The following is a 14,581-nucleotide window of genomic DNA, read 5'->3' as shown; positions in this document are numbered from 1 at the left end:
GTGGACAAGCGGAAGTAGTTGGTTTCAGTACATAAGTATCGGGCTTTGCTATTTAATCCGTAGCTATTGACTAATGAGGGGTTACTGAAGTGCCAGGTTTTTAAAAGTTGGCGTTAATGTCCTTCCACATGTGGAAAGCGACAGAAAACATGCTGCTGTTTGCACATATTTAATAATCAGCTTTGCACAGGAGCAGAAGCAGAGTCCAGCCTGTTGTTCTTACAGTATAATACCAGGGCTCTAGAGTGCGACCAATTTGGTCGCAAAATGAGAAAAGATGAAAAGAACGATTGATAACTTTTTTGTTAAGTTAAGGCCTTATCTGTCTGAAATTCATAGCCAGTGCTCTGACTCGGTGCCATCAATCTTTGAATACTGAAAAAGCACAGTGTATTCAGGAAACACATTATATGCTGCAATAAATGCACTGCCCAAGTGTCCCCTCTCCACACTGCCTTTCAGCAACAGACAGCAGCAAACAGGTTGTCAGAGGAGGCCAAGATGATGATTAAGTTTAACATTTTCTACAATATTGACAAAGCCCTTTAAGCACAAGTTTGTTTGCTAATAATTTAGAAATGAATACTGTCTGTATGGACTTCCATAGAAGTGCACATGTAAAACTGCGGTGTTAAGCGATGCGGTTGAAAAATTTGAGTGCGCCTAACTTTTGTTAGGCAAGCTAGGCATACCGGTGCGCCCATGTCAAAAAGTTAGTCTAGAGCCCTGAATACTCATAATAAAAGTACAGTAACCGTGGTTAGTCACTGAGCAGCCCGGGGCATTTCTCTTGATTTCTTTAGTCAGGGTAAATTCATTCACCTGCACGGGTTACCCACAGATTTTCTATGGGGTTGAGGTCTGGAGACTGGCTAGGCCACTCCAGGACTTTCAAATGCTTCTTATGGAGCACTCCTTTGTTGCCCGGGTGGTGTGTTTTGGATCATTGTCATGTTGGAAGACCCAGCCTCGTTTCATCTTCAAAGTTCTCACTGATGGAAGGAGGTTTTGGCTCAAAATCTCACGATACATGGCCGTTGTAGTGTGTTACTGATGGTGACCTTTGTTACTTTGGTCCCAGCTCTCTGCAGGTCATTCACCAGGTCCCCCCGTGTGGTTCTGGGATCTTTGCTCACCGTTCTCATGAGATCTTGCGTGGAGCCCCAGATCGAGGGAGATTATCAGTGGTCTTGTATGTCTTCCATTTTCTGATGATTGCTCCCACAGTTGATTTTTTCACACCAAGCTGCTTGCCTATTGTAGATTCACTCTTCCCAGTCTGGTGCAGGTCTACAATACTTTTCCTGGTGTCCTTCGAAAGCTCTTTGGTCTTGGCCATGGCGGAGTTTGGAGTCTGACTGTTTGAGGCTGTGGACAGGTGTCTTTTATACAGATGATGAGTTCAAACAGGTGCCATTCATACAGGTAACGAGTGGGGGACAGAAAAGCTTCTTACAGAAGACGTTACAGGTCTGTGAGAGCCAGAGATTTTCCTTGTTTGAGGTGACCAAATACTTATTTTCCACCCTAATTTACGAATAAATTCTTTACAAATCCTACCATGTGAATTCATGGATTTTTCTTTCACATTCTGTCTCTCACAGTTGAAGTGTACCTCTGGTGCAAATTACTGACCTCTGTCATCATTTTAAGTGGGGGAACTTGCACAATCGGTGGCTGACTAAATACTTTTTTGCCCCACTGTATATATATGTGTGTGTGTGTGTGTGTGTGTGTGTGTGTGTGTGTGTGTGTGTATATATGTATATATGTTGTTACGGATTCAAATATTGGGGATGGATACAAGAGGAAAAACCAAAATGACAACACTGGTCCGGCCGGGTTCAGTCAAACGATGATTTTAATGATCACACGCGTGGGAGATGGACACCGTACGCAGACAGCATCAGATCTCAAAATGGTGGAGCATTGATCAAACTCTTATAGCCTCTAGTGGCCCCCACCTAATCATAAAAGCCTAAACATTCACATTCTTTCTCTCACACGGTGCCTAAGCTACGACCTTGGCTCCCTGTTTATCTGCTCCTGCTGAGATGGGGCAGAAAACCTCTCCAGTATGTTCTGTTCTCTTCTAATCAGACAAATAAGGCGATGACTTTCTGCGAGCAGTATTTCTTATAACTCAGCAGTATAATGCATCATAAAACAATATCATTCATTCACAATAAATCAGCAGTCTAATGTAATGCAAATCAGTTTAACAAATGCAATAGTTATCACCTTCTTCTAATTCAGGAGAATAATGCAAACTAAAACTACATAATAATTCACAATCTTTAATTAAGGGTCTAACATGTCATAAAATAATATTATAATCCCACAATGTATATAGGTATGTGTATATATACAGATAGATATCATTAATGTAGCTCAAAGCTACATTAATGGTGTGTAAGCTAAGAAAATCAATGTAGAAGTTAGTTGTGCTTTTGTACATTAACATTTTCATATTGTATGCCTGAAAATGTTTCTTTTGTGCATTTTGTTTTCATCTAGGAAGAATTAAATGAAGTTGCTTAGGCCTGGAATGACCACAGTCCACAACTCCCAAAGTCCTCATAGCGACCATCTTTTATGTATGCCCTCCCAGACATTTATGGCGCGAGGGACTGTCTCAAACATGTCAATATGGACAAAGTTGAAGCCTGCCTTGAAGAATGCGTGTTCAAAGACTTTCCATGTGAAGAGGATGTCTTTCATCTCTGTGTAGAACTCATGTCAGAACATAACCTGGACTTCTCAGATGATGTGTTTCATACAGTGGATCTGTATGTAAAGCTAAGGCAGTTGATGCTTACTGAGTTGGAGCTTTTGCCTTAAAGGTAAGACATCGTTATGCATTTGATTGAGGTGGCAAAAACACATTCTTTGACCCTTGTCCTTCAGGGACATCTAGGGATATTTAGGCCTTTTCCCCCCTTTGTTTGGTTTTAATTTTGCTACATTTGCTGTCTGCAACAAATATCACCCCAAAAGACACTTTTTTAAATGCTGTATTTTCATATTTAAACTGTAAAATTTTATAAGTTATTAATTTATGGATGGTTGTCGTTTTTGGGGCACACATACATGGGTTTTGAGGGCCTGAAAATGTATTTCACAAACAGTGAAAAAGGCTATAAAAATTGTATTTAATTTTTGGAGGGTTTTTTTTTTGGATGGTTTATTTCAATTAACAAACCAATTTTTTGTTTTAAAAGACTTATTATTAAAACATATTTACACATAATGTCAGTTAGACCTGCTATTTGGAGGATATGCAGCGCATGTCACCTTGGAATTATGATTTCAACTTTTTGTAAATATGCTTTTTCATCTTTCTTTTTATTTAAGTAATTATTGATGTTTTGAAATATCTGGTTATGTAGCAGTAATTTTTTTTTTCACTGTCAATTTTCACTGCTGAGACTTTTTATATATACCGACTGTTTTCCTGATTGTGGGCAGTATAATTATATAGTTTTTAGCATATGGATAACCTAACTGAGTGAGATTTATGGACCTATGTTTTTTTTCAGATTGCGCCTCAGAATAATAAAAACCCAGAAATTACCAAAATGAAAGATGTAATTTGTCTCATTGAACACTTTATTATAAAACACAGATCTTCTGCCATCATCTTATCTTAAAACAAAATAACAACTGTACTGTATTTACAGTAACACAAAAACCCTTAAAGTATTCTTATAAAAATCTAATTGCAAGCACAAGACTTGGAAAAAGTACGACAATACACTCAACAAAAATATGCAATATGTTGTGCAAAAATTCAATTATTATTAAAAATACAAACAGAATGGGACAATAAAAAGAGATTGAGGATAATATGGCAAGATCTGATAACAATATCCTACAATTAAAGAATAAGAACGTGTGGTCTAAAACCACTATGAAGCAAATACATTAGGCTCAATCATGAAAACAGAAATATAGGAAAATATCTTTTAAATAACTACCCCATTGGCTGTGCAGTTTTAAAAAAGGGGGCTATGATAAACAAGGGTTTTTTTCCATTACAAAAATCAGGAAAAGCCAACTAATAATCAACCTTCAGCTAAGCAATTGCTGATTTCACAGAAATCCAAAATAAAAGCATATAGGTGTGCCTTATGGCCATTCAATTGAGCAAAAGTCACCATAACCCAGATGGCTAAACAGAACTGTACAAACATAACTGTAATAAAATACAATGACAAGTAAAACCTGACTTGTAAACTGTAAAATGTGTGCACGATGATAAAATATGTAGGAGATATATGCAATAGCTCCTAGATGTACTATATACTACATATTGCAGGGGTCTCAATCTCTAATTTTCTGGTGAACCACTACAATACATGTCATCTTGTGACATTACATTAATAAAATTTGACAAATTAAAATTAACCTAATGCATTTTTTTAAAGTTGATTTTGGATTCAAATAATAGAAAAATTGAATAAAAGGTGGGAAAACTGCTTTCATTGTTCACATGCACACATGCTGACTGAGGAAATGGGAATGCTTATAAATGGTCTCCAGACTGCCACTTTGAGACCTCTGCAGAAATGCATTTCACAAGTGTTTAGAAAAATATTGCCTCAGTTGTAATAGGAAAACACAGAAACACAAAGAAGTACCTCAAATTGCATTACAGTGGTATTTCACCAAAGACTTTTTCTTGGAACTCAGTTTTTAAACACCTGAAACCTTTGCTGTGACATTCACACGGGAACACTTTAATTTTAGTTCACAACTCAAATATAATCTGTTGTAAAACAACAATGGCTTTTAAGCCATTGTCCGTGAATCAAACCTTTAGATAATGTCCATAACCCACACATTTGATTCCAACACACTGTTCATCTCCGATCTGAAGTCAGGATAGCTGTCATAATTTATCGACAGCTCCAGTTCGTTAAACCCAATGATGATGTTCTTTCCCAGATGTAAATCTGAACCTGTGCAAAACCTGAGGAACAAACACAAATGTTCCTTCTCAGTATTCTTCACATATGTAGTCAGATATTTCTGAATGAGCTTCTGGTGAGCCGTCATTGTTTCAGGGAAAGTGAGACACTTGGGAGCTTTTCTCACAGTTGGTTGGAGGGTTTCATAAACTGAAGATAAATCACAAAGGCTTTCCCATGCAGTGCTGAGTGTTCTTGCCCACTGTTCAATAACATAGGCAGGCTCTTGGACAAGTGTTTTGTGTGCAAGCTCCAATAGGACTTCAGTGGCATTGCAGGCTGTTGGTATCTTTCTGCAGCTGTGGTTATCAAGTATGTCTATAAGTTCTTCTTGGTCCACGGTGCTAAAGTCTGATCGCCACGCCTCTAACACTGTACGCTCAGAGTCAGGCATGAACTTAAAGAAATTCTCCACAATATCACTCTTTACATATCCAAAGGCAGCTTGTTCCAGAATGGCAGGTGCAATTTTCACAGGCAGATATTTCTCTCTAACCCATCCAAATGCAATGATTCTGCATACACTCTCCCACTCCGGTTGCCCAAAATCATGCCTTATGAAGGGCACCTTGTAAACGTTTCCAGTGGTGCACTGGTCATAGAATTCTTTCCAGAATTCTGAAAGACAATCTCTCACAACTCCCCCATCGTCATGGGCCATTTCAGGTGTTCCATCAGGCAGTAAGACCTGGATTTTGATGTCGACATCTTCAAGGTCCTTATCACTAAAATGTGAAATGAGCTCTGACATTACCTGCCCTCTGTGGACCACCACTACTCTCCTCACTGTCTCACTGGATGGACCAGGTTGTGGAGAAAAAATCAGGGTGTCATCCAAATGTATTGGCTCACTGTCAGAAAAGGGGCCAACAAAAATAATGTCACTGCTGTGAGAAGTGTTAGCACTTAGAGACTGCGTGGAAGATTGTGGAAGGTTATCGTTTGGAGTGTCTTCAATGTATGTCACATCATGGCTGATTGTTTCAAATGGAGCAGATGTTTGGACTGTAGTGACAGTAAAAGAAGAGGTTTGGTTTTGAGGACTTCAATTTCTGAAGATGGATGCAAACCTGGGTTGGAGCTCTGAAGGCTGTCATTTTGTTTTTTCTTTGTGGTGAGGTAGAACCTGAGGATATTTAGTTTTGTAACATGATAAAGTTCTCCTACTGTCAATGCATCATGGACTATCATCTCTTGATAATCCTTCAGATCACAGTCAAAATCTGTTAAGGGCCCCTGGAATGTTTCCTCCATCTGGAAAGAACAGGCCTGTTGCAACCTGTAATATGTCCCTTTTCTTGGCATCCTTGCAAATGCCTATTTTTCTTGTTCCTCCTCCTCATCTAGCTCTAACCTGCTTGAAAACCTCAGTGTCTTCATCATAATGCATCCATCCTATTTCTATTTTTCTATTTCTCTTCAGAGCATTTCTTTTTTGGGTTGTTTGGGAATGTTCTTCTTGCCGTGTGCTACTGCCATCCTCTTCAGATAATTTTCTTTTGGACAGTTTGGATTTCAGCCATTCAAAAAGCGCTGACTTGCGGCTGCTGCCCCTACGTCTGCAAAATCCAAATACTGCTAGACGATCACCGTATGATGGCAAATAAGTCTTCAGCTCCTCATCTGTCATTAGACTTATGACACTGGCATCAATCTAAAGATGGAAAATTAATTTGATTTATTAAAAATACCAGCCTTGAAAATACAATCCTATTTTTAACTTAAGAACAATGAGGAAAAGTTGCATTTCAACCAGTATCTTGTTGGAATTAAGTACCTTCTCATTCTCCAAGGTCTGTATAATTTCCTCAGAGACTTCTCTTTGTTTCAAGAATTCAGTCAAGTCTCCCATGCTGTAAGGAAGGATGTAAATTAAAATTACCTATTATAAAGCCACCATATTATCATCAAAGTATCTGTGCCTACCTACATTATGAGCTCTGACTATGGTGGAGAAGTGGGAACTGCATTTTTAAGTGTCCATTTGCACTGTAACTACAATCAGCATCACAATACAGTCAATCCCACATTTTCTCAGTTGTCTGGTTACAGTTTTATTGGTTTTGTTCCTTATTTATATAGTTGTCAGTCATATTCCCTGTTTTGGGTGATTTGTGATTTTGTTTTATATAGTGTTGTACACTTATTACGCATGCTTTCAGCAAAACGTCTGTTTCATCAGACGTAACAGGTGTCATTAGCGTGTAACAGAAACCTTATAGGTACCTTTGGTTAACCCTCACGTTGCATTCTATTCAACTTTGTATGTCACACTGTTTTTGTATACCTTTTATCCAGTTATCATATCCTTCTGGGTAACAAGGAAATGACATCAGCCACATAGATTTCTTATTGGCAGCGCTAACTTGAAATTTTGAGTTAATAACCCGAAATTTCGAGAAAATAACTCGAAATTTCATGGATCTTTTTTTTTTTTTTAGTGGTGGAAACAGGCTTCCATATAAAACCGAAAAGTGGATTGAAACCGAAAAAAATGGATTAAAACCAAAAAATGGATTGAAACCGAAAAAAAAAAATGGATTGAAACTGAAAAAAAAAAATTGTAAGCGAAAACAAAAAAATTACAGTTTCAATTGATTGTTTTTCACTATCAATTTTTTTTTCCGGTTTCAATACAAGATTTTTCAGTACATTTATTTCAGTTACAATGTTTTTTTTCGGTTTCAATATTTTTTTCGGTTTTGTTTCAAGGTGGCATTGTTCTGATTCCATACGTTTATCCCACTGAAAATGTCCAGATGAACAGAATCAACCTTTTGGGATTTACGTACCTGGATGATTAAGCACGTATGAAGATGTTATTTTATTAATATTTTTAAAATGATAGCGGCACACACGAAAATGTTTGCAGCACAAACGTAGCACAAGCCTTTGACATCAATTTTGTTTGATTCCATCAATGTGGAGAGGCTGGTTGAACTCTGATGACCTCTAGAAATTTTTATTAATATCTTTAAAATGATAGCAGCACAAATGAAAATTTTTGCAGCACAAACCAGCACAAACGTAGCACAAACGTTTGATACCACTTTTGTTGGATTTGAAGAAGGGGGGGGGGCAACTTCACTCACATGGAGATTTGCACTGAACAAGACTAACTTTTTGGACTATCTGTGTGCCCTGTCCACACACATTACAGCTGGACAGCACTGAGCTTTTCTTTTTCAAATCATTGAAGAGTTGCCAGCAATCCCTTTGTTAGCTTTCATGAACAGTGCATAATCCTCACTGGTAGGTGCCTACCATGGTGGTTTTGGTTATGCTAGTTGCTGGGCTAAAAGCAAGTTAAGTTAAAGAGGCAGATTATGGCTACTCCTAGCTGCTTCAACAGCTGGTACTGACAATGTGTATCTAATGAAGTGTCTGGTGAGTGTATTTAACTTTTTATCTTTAATTCCCTCTTCACAAACAAACAAAAAATTAAAAAGTGCCGTATACATGCAACATGAGACTTAGTGGCTATTTTAGTCTTTGTGTCTCAAACTGATAATGTTTAGGAACACTTCAGGGGTACGTACCTTTAGGAGAAGGAAAGAAAATATTGTCTCAGCATGCGCAGTCTTCCACGTTGTACCTTCACCTCACCGTGATAAATGCAAAAGTGTCTTTTTTGATTGATTGCCTTTTCATTTTAACCTTTCATATTCTTCTGTCACACTGTATAATTTCCTTTCTTTCTGTTCCTTGCTTGGCTGCACAGATGAAATTCTCACACATTACGCCAGCTTGTGCAAAAGGACTGTGGCACACAAAATAGCTTCTTTGATGGAGGTGTATTCAAAATTGTAATTCATGCAAAAAGACAAAAACAACTGTTTACAATAACAAAGAAAATAAGAAAAATTCTTTTCCTTTTCCACCCTCATAATCACATCTGCCTGTTGATAAATTTATTTGATAATACATTTCATCCAATTTCTTAACCCTTTATCCAGTTCAGGGTCGCAGAGTTTTCAGTCCCTATCCCAGCTGCTAAAGGGTGAGAGGTCAGATACACCATGGACCGGTCACCAGTATGTCACATATTTAAAAATGTGAAGGTGTAGAAAGTGGCTTTCCACACCACCACTGCTTTCTAGTGTCCAAAAACACAAATGAAACCATCTATCCATCTTCTTCCGCTTATCTAGGGTCACAGGGGCAGCAGCGTAAGCCAGGGGTGTCCTTTTTGCAAAGAGGGCCAGATTTGGGAAGGTGAGAATGTGTGGGGGCCGACCATTCAGCCTGAAATATTTTGAACCAATAACATTAAATGCAAACGAACGACTTTATAATTTTTTCCCCCTTTTTTCACACACAAATTTTATTATGATTTTTTTTTTATTATGAATCATTTATTATTAAACGTTTTTACCAAAATCATGTATTTGAAAAACACACAAAATGAAGAAAAATTAAACATCTAAATTCAAAACATGTGAACAGGAAAATAACATTAAGAGTTAACATATTCAAAAGTACAAAACATCAAAACCAAAAATGGATGTGTTTTTTATTATTTCAATTTTTAACTCTGATCAAAGATACGAAATTGAAAAACCGGCTGCCGGACCGAATTTGATTTTATTATTTAATTTGTAGGGTTTAGGAGACCTGGTTTGAGTGTTAATTGAAACAACAACAACGACGAAAAAAGACTAAAAAACTAAACAAATAACTTGCCTGCACTAATGTGAAGGGTGATAATTAAACCTTGACTGAAGTAAATGGCCCAGGTTTAGCCATAGCTGGACTGGCCATCGGGCACACCGGGCATTTGCCCGGTGGGCTGCTGGCGATTTTTTGTTTTTATGGGCCGATGGATTTATTTTTTATTTTATTTTATTTTTTTAGGAAGGGTATATATAATGAAAGGTGTTGGATTGGCCAATTGGTCATGATCGACTCTGGGCTGGACCAATTACAGCCGAGGAGGCCGGATGCACCCTCCCCCTTGTTTAGCAATCACGTGATTTCCGCGCATTGCATGCCGGGAATTAGTGGCAAAACAATCCAAGTACCGCATCAAATGCAAGCATTTGCAGCACCGCAAAACGTTAATTCTCCGGTTCCAATACCTTCTTGTTTTTTCTTTGCCGCACAAAAAAGGAATGCACAAAACAAAAGGAGAACAATGCCGGTCCGTACAAAGACAGACTCGACGAAAAGACAAAGAAAAGATACAAGGAAAAATCAAAGGAGTGAAAGGGTCAGACCCTTACGAGCACACAGAGTGGACAAAAGATGTTAGCGTGCTGCCCAACTTTCACCACGCTCAGATTTATAATTATACGGTTCTTGCAGTGAGTGCATACACTCATGAAGTTTAGTAACTTCAGGTCACTGCAACAAGCCCAGGTACAGTTTACTGACGGATGGGTACAGGACCTTGAAATGCACCGTGTAGAATGAAAGACCATCGTACGAACAAGGCAAGGCAAGGCAAGGCAAGGCAAGGCAAGTTTATTTGTATAGCACAATTCAACAACAAGGTGATTCAAAGTGCTTTACAGAGACATTAGAAACAAGAACAAATAAAAAGCATGATTTAAAATTGATTAAAACAAGCAAATAAACTAACTAACTAATTAACAAACAAACAAACAAACAAACAAACAACAGTATATAAAATCAAAACAGATAAAATCAGAACAGTAGATAAAATCAGTAGTTAAATGTAAGTTTTGAAATTTAAGCTTAAAGTGTGGATTTGGTGCTTTATTCAAATGCAGCTGAGAACAGGTGAGTCTTCAACCTGGATTTAAATAAACTGAGTGTTTCAGCTGATCTGAGGCTTTCTGGGAGTTTGTTCCAGATATAAGGAGCATAAAAGCTGAATGCAGCTTCTCCGTGTCTGGTTCTGACTCTGGGAACTGATAAAAGACCGGATCCAGATGACCTGAGGGATCTGGATGGTTCATACTGGGTCAGGAGGTCATTGATGTATTTTGGTCCTAAACCATTCAGAGCTTTATAGGCCAGCATCAGAACTTTAAAGTCTATCCTCTGACGGACAGGCAGCCAGTGTAAAGACCTCAGAGCTGGACTGATGTGGTCCACTTTTTTGGTCTTAGTGAGGACTCGAGCAGCAGAGTTCTGAATGAGCTGTAGTTGTCTGACTGATTTTTTAGGTAGACCTGTAAAGATGCTGTTACAGTAATCAAGCCTACTAAAGATGAATGCATGGACTAGTTTTTCCAGGTCCTGTTGAGACATCAGATCTTTTATCCTTGATATATTCTTGAGGTGATAGTAAGCTGACTTTGTTATTGTCTTAATGTGTTTTTCTAAGTTTAGGGCTGCATCCATCACTACACCCAAATTTCTCGCCTGGTTTGTGGTTTTTAGATGTATAGATTGAAGTTCTCTGGTGACCTGTAATCGTTTTTCTTTGGCGCCAAAGACTATTACCTCAGTTTTGTTTTTGTTTAGCTGGAGAAAATTGTGGCACAACCAGTCATTGATTTCCTCAATGCATTTACCAAGAGCCTGTACAGGGCCTCGGTCTCCTGGTGACATTGTGATATATATTTGTGTGTCATCTGCATAGCTGTGGTAGTTTATTTTGTTGTTCTTTATAATCTGTGCCAGTGGGAGCATGTAGATGTTAAACAGAAGGGGTCCCAAGATGGAACCTTGGGGAACTCCACATGTGATACTTGTCTGCTCAGATGTGAAGTTACCTATTGATACAAAGTATTTCCTGTTTTCTACGTATGTTTTGAACCAGTTTAGTACAGTTCCTGAAAGACCTGTCCAGTTCTCCAGTCGTTTGAGTAATATGTTGTGGTCAACTGTATCAAATGCTGCACTGAGATCCAGTAAAACTAGGACTGACATTTTTCCACTGTCTGTATTCAGACATATGTCATTAAACACTTTGGTCAGAGCGGTTTCAGTACTGTGGTTCTGTCTAAAACCTGACTGGAAGGCATCGTAGCAATTATTCTGTTTTAAGAAGTAACTGAACTGTTGAGAAACTGGTTTTTCAATGATCTTACTTAAAAACGGGAGATTTGAGATCGGCCTGTAGTTGTTCATTTGTGTCTTGTCAAGATTGTCCTTTTTCAGTATAGGTTTGATTACAGCAGTTTTTAGTGATTCTGGAAACACACCTGATAATAAAGAAAAGTTGACGATCTGTAACAGGTCTGACTCTAAAGTCTTTGAGACCTTTTTGAAAAAACTTGTTGGCAGGACATCTAAACAGCAGGAGGAGGAGTTCAGTTTACCTAAGATGTCCTCCAGGTCTTTGCTGTTAATAGGTTGAAACTGTTTCATGGTGTTTAAACAGTTTTTTGGTGGACACAGTACATATCCTGGATCTGCTGTTGATGTACCAATTGCTTGTCTAATTTTTTGGATTTTTTCAGTGAAGAATTTGGCAAAGTCATTGCAGGCCATGGTCGAATGAAGTTCAGCTGCCACTGACACAGGAGGGTTTGTTAGCCTGTCAACTGTAGAAAATAAGACCCGAGCATTATGGCTGTTTTTAGTGATGATGTCAGAGAAGTAGGACCTCCTTGCATTCCTCAGTTGTAAATTATAATTGTGAAGTTTCTCTTTATAAATGTCATAATGAACCTGGAGGTTTGTTTTTCTCCATCTGCGCTCAGCTTTCCTACACTCTCTTTTTTCATTTTTCACCAGTGTGGAGTTTCTCCATGGAGACTTTTTCCTTCCAGAGATAACCTTCACCTTAATGGGAGCAATAGTGTCCATTACATTTAACATGTTAGCATTGAAGCTATTGACGAGCTCATTGACTGACCCTCTGGACAGGTCAGGTGTTAATGGGAAGACCTGGTTAAAAATTGCACTACTGTGTTCAGTTATACACCGTTTTGTGATCACTGTTGTTGATATATTTGTGTGGGCTGAGATTTTACTTTCAAAGGTAAGTTTACCAGTCTCACAAATCGTCGTCATAAATACACATTCGTTAACCGTTTATTAATATAACCTTTGAGCTCAACGGTAATTAATTAGTAGTGGAAATAATTTCTGGTACGTGTTACAGAAATGTAGCAGTGACAATAATATTGTATGTTGTAATCGCACTGGACAATTAGTGATACAAAACAACTGTTTTATCCTGTGAATAAAAGTATATGTTTTTGTCAATGTACCATGGTAATAACAGAAGCAAAACGCAATATTGTGTCAGGACAATTCACTATTTATGCACAATAAATAAAGGAGCATAGCGCGACAATTTCTGTTCAGCGCCAGACTTGCTTGTAACCTATATCACCAATTATGTTAAGAAAAATGACGTATTAACTACTACAAAACTCTGACCTTTGTGGGAATGCTTGGAGCAGACTAACATGTGAGCTGGAGTGTTCTGAGACGTTATATTTGGTATATCCAGACCATCCGTCGGTTCTTACTTCGGAAACATGGCTTAAAAAAATTCTCTTCAACAACGTAATCCGATTAAAAAAAAAAACGATCTCTTTACCCGTCGGCTTCCCGTGGCTGTCATGCGACCGGCTATTGCAGTTAATAATACAACAGCTTCTTGCCATTTTTTGGGTTTCTTTTTATCGCTTTGTAACTGAGTTCAATTGAAAGCCTGCGTGCGCTAGTACCTCTTGCCACAAGTTCCCAGAATTCTTTGCGGTTTTACCCCTGAATGACGTCACATTTTCAATCTTTATCCTGGTGGGCCGGTCTCTAGTCAAAATGCCCGGGCCGATTTTTTGTCCCAGTCCAGCCTTGGGTTTAGCTCAAAAACAGCGGTTTTGATGAGCAAAATGTCACACAAGTGAGAGTCACTTAAGATAAGATAAGATAAGATAAGATAAGATAGAACTTTATTAATCCCTCGGGTGGGTTCCTCTGGGAAATTCGACTTCCAAAAAGCACAGCAACGACCGAAGTTACAGTTACAGAATTGTTATATATATATATATATATATATACACACACACACACACACACACACACACACACACACACACATATATAAATACAGAGACAAATATAAATAAAATATACAAAGGGGATAAATAGAATAAATAGGAATAAAAAATAAAAATACAAGTGAATTGCACATTTCAAGTATTGAGTCTATTGCACTGTTGACTATTTACAAAAAGTATTGCACAAGGTATTGTACAGTGAGGTGAAGAGGCACTACAGCTTAGTTGTTCCCCCCTCCTTTGTCCTCCTGTTTCCCCTCCCTCTCCCCTCCAGAGAGGAGTTAAACAGCCTTAATCTCCGCCTCACACGGTTCTTGGTCATTTTCATGACCAAGAATGTCTTCTCGCACAAGCATGCGATACTCGGTGTCACACTGCAGCTCAATGAGTTCCAGCTGCAGCTATTTATCACCGGTTTCATAACATGGTCATATTTTAAATGTTTAGCACAGAGTACTTGTTGGTGAATAATACAGTTGAGTTTTATAGCTCTACCTCCTTATTTGCTGACTTTGTTACAGACTAGGGTTCTTAATCCATTTCTCTCCCCAGCCATGGCAGGTGCGCCATCCGCAATAATAGCAGTGACTTTTTTGCACGGTAGTTTCATGTCATCTACAGCAGAACAAACAGCAGCAAATAAATCTGTTTCTTCTTGTTTGGCCCTTAAGGCTCTGGAGGTCA

The sequence above is a fragment of the Astatotilapia calliptera genome, chromosome 2 (genome assembly GCF_964374335.1).
Source record: "Astatotilapia calliptera chromosome 2, fAstCal68.1, whole genome shotgun sequence".
In the NCBI taxonomy this organism is placed as follows: domain Eukaryota; kingdom Metazoa; phylum Chordata; class Actinopteri; order Cichliformes; family Cichlidae; genus Astatotilapia; species Astatotilapia calliptera.
This window is presented reverse-complemented; position numbering follows the sequence as displayed.